This window comes from Branchiostoma belcheri, unplaced genomic scaffold (genome assembly GCF_001625305.1).
Source record: "Branchiostoma belcheri isolate BF01 breed outbred unplaced genomic scaffold, Haploidv18h27 scaffold5, whole genome shotgun sequence".
Classification (NCBI taxonomy): Eukaryota; Metazoa; Chordata; class Leptocardii; order Amphioxiformes; family Branchiostomatidae; genus Branchiostoma; species Branchiostoma belcheri.
In genome coordinates, this window is record NW_017804131.1 from 3,346,531 (window position 1) to 3,355,508 (window position 8,978).

Genomic DNA, 8,978 nt, shown 5'->3' on the forward strand with positions numbered 1-8,978 from the left:
GCGTAACTCAATGCTTTCATTAAGAACACTTATAATATTAGACTTGCCATTTGATATTCCATAGCACCGAAGATCGGTCCTCTGTCTAGGAACCGAAATTCTCTTCTCTAAACGTTTTTCGTCTTTCGGGCAGATTCTTTCATATCAATCATCATACAAAGTCGAGTTTTTACATTTTTTCCAAATGCACCTCTCAAACCAGTATATAAGGAGCCTCCTTGTTCTAAACAAGACGGTGTTCGTGTCAATAGGGGAGCCGTCTTATGCAAATTTACAGTGTATTACTGCCGGCACAGTCTACTTTGCTTAAAGGGGTGTACGAACGAATGGAAGAAGAAATAAATGTGTCCATTTGCACCAACAACTATATCCTCCCGAATAACATACATATATTAAGTATTCTTAATTATTGTGTCATGTGTGTAACCGTGAAGTTGATATTTTTGTTGATAAGGGAGCTGTAATTCACCTCTTAGTATCTCAGCACCCCTATTTTGCAATGGTTGACTCTAATCCCAGGGATTGCCTTAGTCAGCAGACCTCGGCTTGTACTGTCGAAACGTCCCCTAACCCAACACAAATTATCCCCCTCTCTGTGTGAGATATTTGTTCACAAACACGGGCTTAAATATGACTTGGTGATCACCAAAGCGTGCCAGTTTTCAATTAGTCCCACCCTTACGGTCTGTGCATTGCGTTTGAATTGGGCTCATTTTGCACATGTTATGTGAATATTTCAAGAAGTGGGTCGTCTTGCTTAGTAACTGTACGTAGTCACGAGAACATTTCGCAGTAAAGAGTGTGCCAGCAAGGGTTGTGGATAAAATGGTGGCGTGGAAGTTTGTACTGCAGACTTGAATGGATGCTGCTTGCGGAACTGGTGTCGTGTGTACGGGGGGAAGTTCTGCTTTGTGACGGTTCTACTCGGAACTGCGTCCGATGACGTCGCGGATGCGGCGAAGGTTGTCCTAGAACAATACTAGAAGGGGATAAGAATGCAGGATTCGTTTTCCCGACGTTTACAGCTGGATCCGTCGTATAAAGGATCTTTGTGTGAAGGGAAATACGTGCGGAGTACATGTCCTGTTGGTTTTTTCCCTGTATAGCGCCGTGCTCTGTCTCTTTGTGCCGTAACCAAGGACGTGCAAGCGCCGCTCTTGTGCTCAAGAGAAGCTGCGTGCCTTGCCCTGTGGGGAAAGGACCGCACTAATTGCGGGGACAACACGATACTAGGATCCTCTACCGTGTACTATACAATCGGGCCAATCTCTCCAGCTGAAATCTGACCCGACCGTGTCACCCTCCCACTAGTGCTGTAACAGGGATCGTCTGTGCGGACTGCTCGCACGCAATGTTCTCTCAAGACGCAGCGTCTTAAAGGAGGACCTCAGACGTCTTACAAGAAAATGCCGAAGTGGGCCAGGACCTTGCGATTCGACAAAACAGCGCGGAACTGCAGAATCGGTGAAACGTTGGATATCTCTGTTGGATGGTGTGTGCTCCTACATACACGTACTACTACACGTCAGTAGCCAGGTGAGTACGTTGTACGTTATATCATTGTACCTGCAGAAACCCGACACTAAGGTTCGAATAATTGTGAGGATGTTGTTGTCATTGTTCATGTTGTTGTTGTTGCCTACGTCCTCTGATGCATTTTATTTTCCCGTAAGCTCTTTGTCTGTCACCTTTATTATTCTCTGCTCATAGCTGTATCCTACCCTTCGCTCTTTCATCTGTTGTGACCGCCGGTAGGAAAACATAGCTGTATCACCTATCAGTACATTAACCGAGAGAAGAAACCCGAGAGCGTGCGTGGTGCGTTGTGACAGTTTTGAAAATAACAGTAGCATTTTAAGCCCCCTCGCGTGAAAGAAAATATTCCTTTGATTCACGGGAATATGAAGAAAAAATTCTGCAGTTTTGAGAGAAAAATAAAATCCTCCATGTTGTGTGTACCTACCCCTCCCCTGGTCCATATCTGGTGGCGTGTCAGTACAGTTTGCATAGGCATATTTGTCTCACAATGGAGCGTTGTGCGGTACAGGGTCCTGTCATGCCAGGTATGCTTGTATCTTAAATGGTCCCAACACAGAAGACTAAGCCTCTTAGAAAGTGTCCCGTTAAGTGTTTTATAAGGTCTGGGCAAAACACGAAAATAAAACGTTCTCGACGGTGTAGAATATACAACTCGCGGCGGGGGGGGGGCGTAAACAAGGGATAGCATTTGGACAATGGCTATCGCCCATGACGAATAGTCGAAAACGCCTCTTCTACAAACAAATGATTTTCACACAGCTGACAACAATACTCTCTCCAGCCTTACACAATAATACACAAAGGCAGGCCTTTTTTCTCGATCACGGTCCGGAAAGAGATGGCCAACCCGAATGTTTTCTTCCCAAACTTGCCCTATCGGCCAAATAAACCAGCACTTGGGCTGAAGAAATAGTCCGTAAACCCTGCCAAAATATTGTGCTATTCTACTGATCCTTCCTGAGCCGATGGCGTAAAATGCTGGGCGGGCATCTAAAAATAACGATACTTATAAAAGTAAACAATCGCCCCCCTCCCCCGTCCCTACCACTGTGTAATAATCACTGCATTTGTTTTCTTTTGTAATTCGTGCTTACATGGTCATTGTTATGTTGTTCCTTTTTATTGCTCCTTTTAATTTTTTTTCGCCTGTTATAGATAACTAGATATGATAGATTTAGACACTGTTATATTTTGGGTTTCCACTTAGGACTGAAATGACTGGTTTATTTTCGTGCGGAAAACTCGGGGGGATCTGAGAAGCCACGGAATAAATAGGACAAGCAAATAGTAGAGCAATTCACGACGTCATACCTCTTCTGCTTTCTTTTACAAGAATGTCTCGGTCGGCTGGGTGCTTTGTTATGTGTTCCCCCACGTCGACAGGGCGTTAAGATGGGAGATCCTGAGGGGACTGACCGTTTTCCTATCTCATTACGCGTCATTCTAAAGCTTACAACGACAATAACATCAAATTTCTGTGATCATTACTCAAAATAGGACACCCCTCTCTCTCTCACACACACACACACACACCTTCCACATTTTCAACCTCTCTTCCCAGCATGCATCACTTCTTTGTCGCCATAACAACGTAACATTCTAGTGAATTCTGCCATCTCGACCGACCAGCTACTTGCATGATCCGTCTGCTCAAGGACATTCTGTCCCAGTGTGATCATCTCTTGTGTACCCAGTAAATATGCATGTTTGAGTTGTCCCTACTCTTGACCTCTGACCTCGCGGCAAACACCTTGTGAATTGTCATGTCTCCTGAACTGTCGGTCATGTCGGTATCGTCTCTGCAATGTGTACCGAGAAGAGGGGGACATTTGTGCATTTCGTGTCATGACAACAAAGGTATTGTGTTCGATCAATTTCCCTTACTAGATATAGACTTCCCTCATCCCTATCTGATGCTACATGCATGTCATTCTGATTTAAACCTCCTTGATCAAACTAACATTGATATTCATGTCCCTCCGCCATAATTTTGTGATATTCCTTAGCTGTGGGCCTGGTACGATTCGTGCATTTGAAGAACGATCTGTCTCACATCAAACATGTGAAGATATTTACAAAGGAGTCCCTCCAAGAACTACAAGGGGTATCGGCCCCGGCCCCTATGGAGAAAAAAGCGGATCACCCGGCGCGGGCGTCACCAACTAGCAGGAGAAATTATGGGCTTAACTCGGACAACCGTGACTCAAAGTACGGGGAGGGTCAATTAAATTAGTGGCTGGTCGGCATTAATCCTGCATTACCCTACTCACGCTGGGATAAACAGTACCTTCGTATCTTACCGGCGTCGGTTTTCTTCGGCGGAGACAGACGGGTGTCCTCCCCGAGCCTAACTAGACGCGGGGTGTGCTCTATTTTCTGCTAGAGGACGCCAGTGGGGCTTAAATCTAGACAACATGCATTTGCCCATTGGGTTGATAGAATTAAATGACCTATTTTCCACCAGGAAGGGCACTTTGTTATGTAGTTAGAAACTACAGACAGGGACGGTCGCATGTGGAGCTTCACAGAAACGGTAGTACCTGATATGTCATTGTCACTAGCTGATTTTGAATTAATAATAACTGAAATACGCTTCGTACGGCATGGCAACATTTCAGTCAAATCACTGTCAGATTTCTTTGAAGGGTTTCTAAGTTTAACACAATTATCACTTTGTCAGTTATGTGGTATGTTGTTACATATCGAGTCCCCAAAGTTATAAACTGTGAAAAATTTGATACGTGACACCGAAAATATTAATGATACATTGATGATAACTTCCGTTTCGGCTCAGTATACTGTGGCGTGTGGATAAGATAGAAAATATAGTGACGGAAAACAAAAGTCCTTTAGTACACTGACGCAAGAATAACAACTGTGAATAGATATGCGTCAGAATACTTTATTGTAGTGTTATGTCCATAGAGGTGTAAAATCTTTGTGTTACGACATGTGAACAAGAATAATGACACGATACAGATGAAATAACGACATGAAAATTAATCATCGTTAAATGCTGTACAACTGCTGAACATAAAACAATCATGAACTAACCGTAAACCTGTCAGCAATCTGGGTTTATCTAAAAAGAGTATTTTTTTCTATTTTTTATTCCGCCAATTAATCATATAATCCTTATTACCACCTATAAGAGGGTGACATAGATTCTGACATGCATACAACCTTCAGTAACCCTAGTTTCATTCGTCAATGTCCCGATCTAGCGTGACATGTACCAGGAATGACAGAGATGCGTTTGCCTGCGATCGTCACATCACCGCTAGTTGAAATGAATGTGAGGTCACAGAAAGGTCATGGTGTACAAGATCCTAACATTAATCCTCGAACCAGTGAACAAAAATGTCGTTTTACTTGTACTTTCTGTAAGCAGACGACAGAAATTATTTTGCATGTCAAATCAAACAAATGACGATTTTGTTTCCGTTCAGTACATGTTTTGGTTCAGTGACGAGTGATAAACAGTAGAGGGCGCTTTTGACAAACACTACATGTGCGTTGCTTGACAATAATGTATTCACTGTAAAGCTGGCTTTAGTAGATTGTCTGATGCTTGTACTATATGCAAGATGAATATGCCATCTCCTGCTCGTTTTAGCCATGAGTTAGCATCAAAGATGCCAGAAACGCATTAATAGTTAGCATCAAAGATACCAAAAACACATTAAACCAGCAAGTTACGTCTATTCCCTACCCTTGGCCCAGCTCTCTCGAGCTCACCAAATAGTGATGCATATCTTGTATAGCGCGCGCTATATGTACCTTTACAATTTGTCTTTGCACTAAGTTCAGCATGGCAGACAATATTCATATAAACGTGTTCAGAATACGAACTTTTATTGCTTTACACCGTAAAAATCCAGTGTTGTTCAACAAGCAGTTGACTCTACTTTGCGACCCATAAAACAATTTCCACCGAACGAAGACGAATGTCATTCTAATGTCAAACAGTAGAGTAGGGTTTGAACACGGCGTATTGCATACCCTAATCGTCAGGCGCGCGACAATCCTAATTTCAAGCCGATTATTTCTGACACAGATGTTGTAACGTCTCATCTGTCGCTTCCCGGCGCCTGCTGTAATGAATCGGACTGGCTAATTTCATTCCAATCAGTCCTAACCGCGAGGCATAAATATCAAATGATTTACAAGAATGGCTATCCCATATTCCAATGTGCGGCTTATTTACAACAAAAGTAGATGTTCTAAACGGTTTCTCTGGGAATTTCAAGCTGTTTACGCCGATCAATTTAACAACTATGCATTGATGAATCATCATATATAGACAACAATGCTTTTTTAAGGTTCTAGCAAAAGCTGGATTGCCAGTTATACTTAGTCACCTTAAGCTTGCGTACTCGAATCGAATAGTTCGTGTTTTAGACAAGGTCATCAATTCCAAGAACCTTAGTTGTAACAAGTTGGTCATTCCTTGCAGACATGTCCTTTACCACCTGTGACTATGAAAATAATGACAGAAAACACACTTGTAACTGACATCACGCCAAAATATCCTAAATATTAAAACATGCATAAAAGACGTACACTATGTGCATGCAGAGATTTGCCTGCCAATAATTGCAAAAAAAAAGTACCACTGTGACTCGAGGGGATAGCCTTATGAGGATTCATCTTTACGTTGAACGACAAAAATCCACATTCTGTGGATTGTGAATTTCACTGCAGTTTGAAAACCTAGCTGCGGGAATAATGTCGCCGTCCTTTCTTGACCTTTCTTCGGTACGTATTACTTTTCACATCATCGTGGATATCCGGATCGCGCCGCCTTTGAACTAAAGTCCCCCCTATCATCCTGAACAAACCCGCTAATCCTCGTCTGGGCATTTCCTGTCACCTATCCTGTCCCCGACGCGCGTGTCGTGTGCCGAATTAATTGCAGATTTGTCTCCAATCTCAGTCGTCAGCAGCTGAGTCGGTGCGACCTCACGCAATCCTAACCACCGCGCACACACCCGCAGTTACACGGGCCGAACAAACTCCATTTCCCGTCACACAGCTTTTCCCATTTCCCATCTCATTTCCGTCATCATGATAATGGTGTTATGATTAATGTCCCCCGTGTATTTTCTACGTGTCATTTTGAGTAATCCCTCTATATCTGTTCCCATCTCTTGGACACTGTAAAAGCACGTCGAAATGCCATCATATTGGCTATAAATCGACCAGATTTAGACAAACATGTATCTAAGTTAATATGAATTCGTTTTACACATAATGAAAAACACCCTCTTTCGTTTCTGGCTAGATTATTACTGTGGTTTTAGAAACTATTAAACGCTGTGTTGAAATCGTTAGGAGCATGGCACCATCAGATATGGTCCTGAATGACATGCCATTGATTTTTCACATGAAGCTTGATGCAACTGGCTTAAAACCCCATTTGGAAGCCTCATTTACACGTCCTTGTTATTTCTGAAAGGTGTGTGAGCGAAGCTGATGGAGTCCTGAGTGAAGATTAGGTGGTGCCTAGTGCCGAGACCTGGTGATAGGGTGTGGTAGTGTTCTGGGTAGAAGCAGCACCACTGTACACGTTCAAGAGACCCCGCCGTCACAAAACATCATTCATCGGTTCACCCTGAAGACGCTCCTCGTTTAAAGGTGGGAGTATCTTTCGTTTTTTTTCTTCTGTTGACAGTAAAAACATACATATTAAACATAGAAGATTGTTTTATTCCATGTTACCGAATGCCTTTAAAACTAGTCAGATATTGAACATCTTATAGACGACGAAAATATCCAAACTGTTAATTACTAGATCTCAAAAAATATCAACTTGACATCGATAATTCTGAAGAAATACAGTAATTTAAGGTGACTACTTTCGACACTTTTATCAAGTACATATATCCCTTAACATATATCATATAAACAATAACCAAGCTTGCAATATCTTATTTTGTTTCTTATCTAGTTAAATTTCTGCAATTTATTCATCGCATGGTTTCACCAGGAACAACTGCGTTAAAATAAAACGGAAACGAATAAGTATTTATTGACCACACCATATTCTGTGGGTGGACCTAAGCTTTTAGAAGGGGGATTTCTACGTGCCCATTTTTAAAGCACGTGTGCCAAATGCATCGTGATTTTATAGACATTCCTACCTCCTTTGTCAAGCGCAAACCCCTACACTAACCATAGAAGCCCATTTTCCCCCAGAGGTGTAATGGCCACTTTTATATTTGGTGAAACAGAAGAGAAATGGCGGGGAAACTGTTCACTGTCAGGGATCAATCGTGATGTTATCACAGCCGTGGTTACAGGCCGTGACCTCTTATTTCAGCCCACTAACTGAATGTCACTATTCTACACACATCAGTCTCAGACTACAGTAGACTCTCAGGGCTCGAAATTCATTTTTGGGAATAGGTGCACTGGTGCACCCAACCTAAAAAAAATTGAGCGCACCATATAAAAAGAATAAGTAGAATTTCAGCAAAAACTAATTATGTTTCATTTTTAAAGAAAAATACTACAAGATTTTCCTATTTGTCTGACACTTAGGTGCCAACAATATGCTGTACAGTATTATACATTTAACATCTTTATATACGTTAACCTACGAAACTATTTTGGTGTACTGATGCACACACACACAAAAAATGGGCGCACAGCTCCAAATATTTGTGCACTAGGGTGCACATGTACCCAGTATTTCGATCCCCGGTAAAAGTCACGTTTAAAACACTGTCGGAAATAGAAGATTTGGGAAACTGGAGAGTATATTATGATCTATACTCTTGGTTCCGACGGGTTACAGCTGTGAGTACCTTTCCAAGTGAATCTGGTTCAGCACCAAGGACAGAGCAATCATGTAGTTATATGTTGTTCAAACACAAATCATGTGTTATTTACGTCTCTCTGTGAAAAATTATTTTGCAGAATAGTATGCTGTCACAAGACATGTTGAATAGTGATTGTGATAAAGTACAGAAATGCTTATTTTTTTAAGATGGCGTACCCATTTAGCCAAAAGCAGCACGCAGTACCCGTGTTCCGCACTCAAAGTTGTAGTATAAGGCCAAACTAAATAAACATGCTTATCTTTGAAATATCACAAGGTCTACCCAAAATGTAGGGCATGGCATAATGTAGATCATATCGGAAGATGAAGGTGAGAGTTCGAATTAGGACGCCCGTAAAGTGCACGTTGTTGACACGAGAACGAATAGATAATCACTACAACAAAGATGTGCAGGATACTTTGCCACACGTCACTCTTTTCTTATCTGATCTAAAAATGGTCGCGAGGGTTTACCAAGCCAGAATGGCCCAGACCTGGCATGTACTGTGTCATTTTCTGTACAATATTTTCAAATCACCGTACTAAACTTCTAACGTGTTACTAGTACCTTAAAGTTTGTGATCGTCTAGCCTCCTTTTTGGGCGTTCCAGGATCG

At 42.0% G+C, this 8,978-nt stretch overlaps 1 protein-coding gene across 3 annotated transcripts in view; it reads left to right on the forward strand.

The window, feature by feature from the left end:
- Positions 1–613: 613 nt before the first annotated feature.
- The window catches only part of LOC109480131 (serine-rich adhesin for platelets-like), a 29,098-nt gene continuing 20,733 nt past the window's right edge, over positions 614–8,978 (forward strand). The window contains exons 1-2 of one of the 3 annotated variants that reach the window (XM_019782283.1): positions 614–1,536; positions 6,998–7,176. The gene's annotated coding sequence lies outside the window, so the exon portion shown is untranslated. Of the gene's footprint in view, positions 1,537–1,990; positions 2,064–3,120; positions 3,397–6,997; positions 7,177–8,978 lie in introns of those variants that run through there. The other 2 variants (XM_019782285.1, XM_019782284.1) reach the window with 2 other exon arrangements.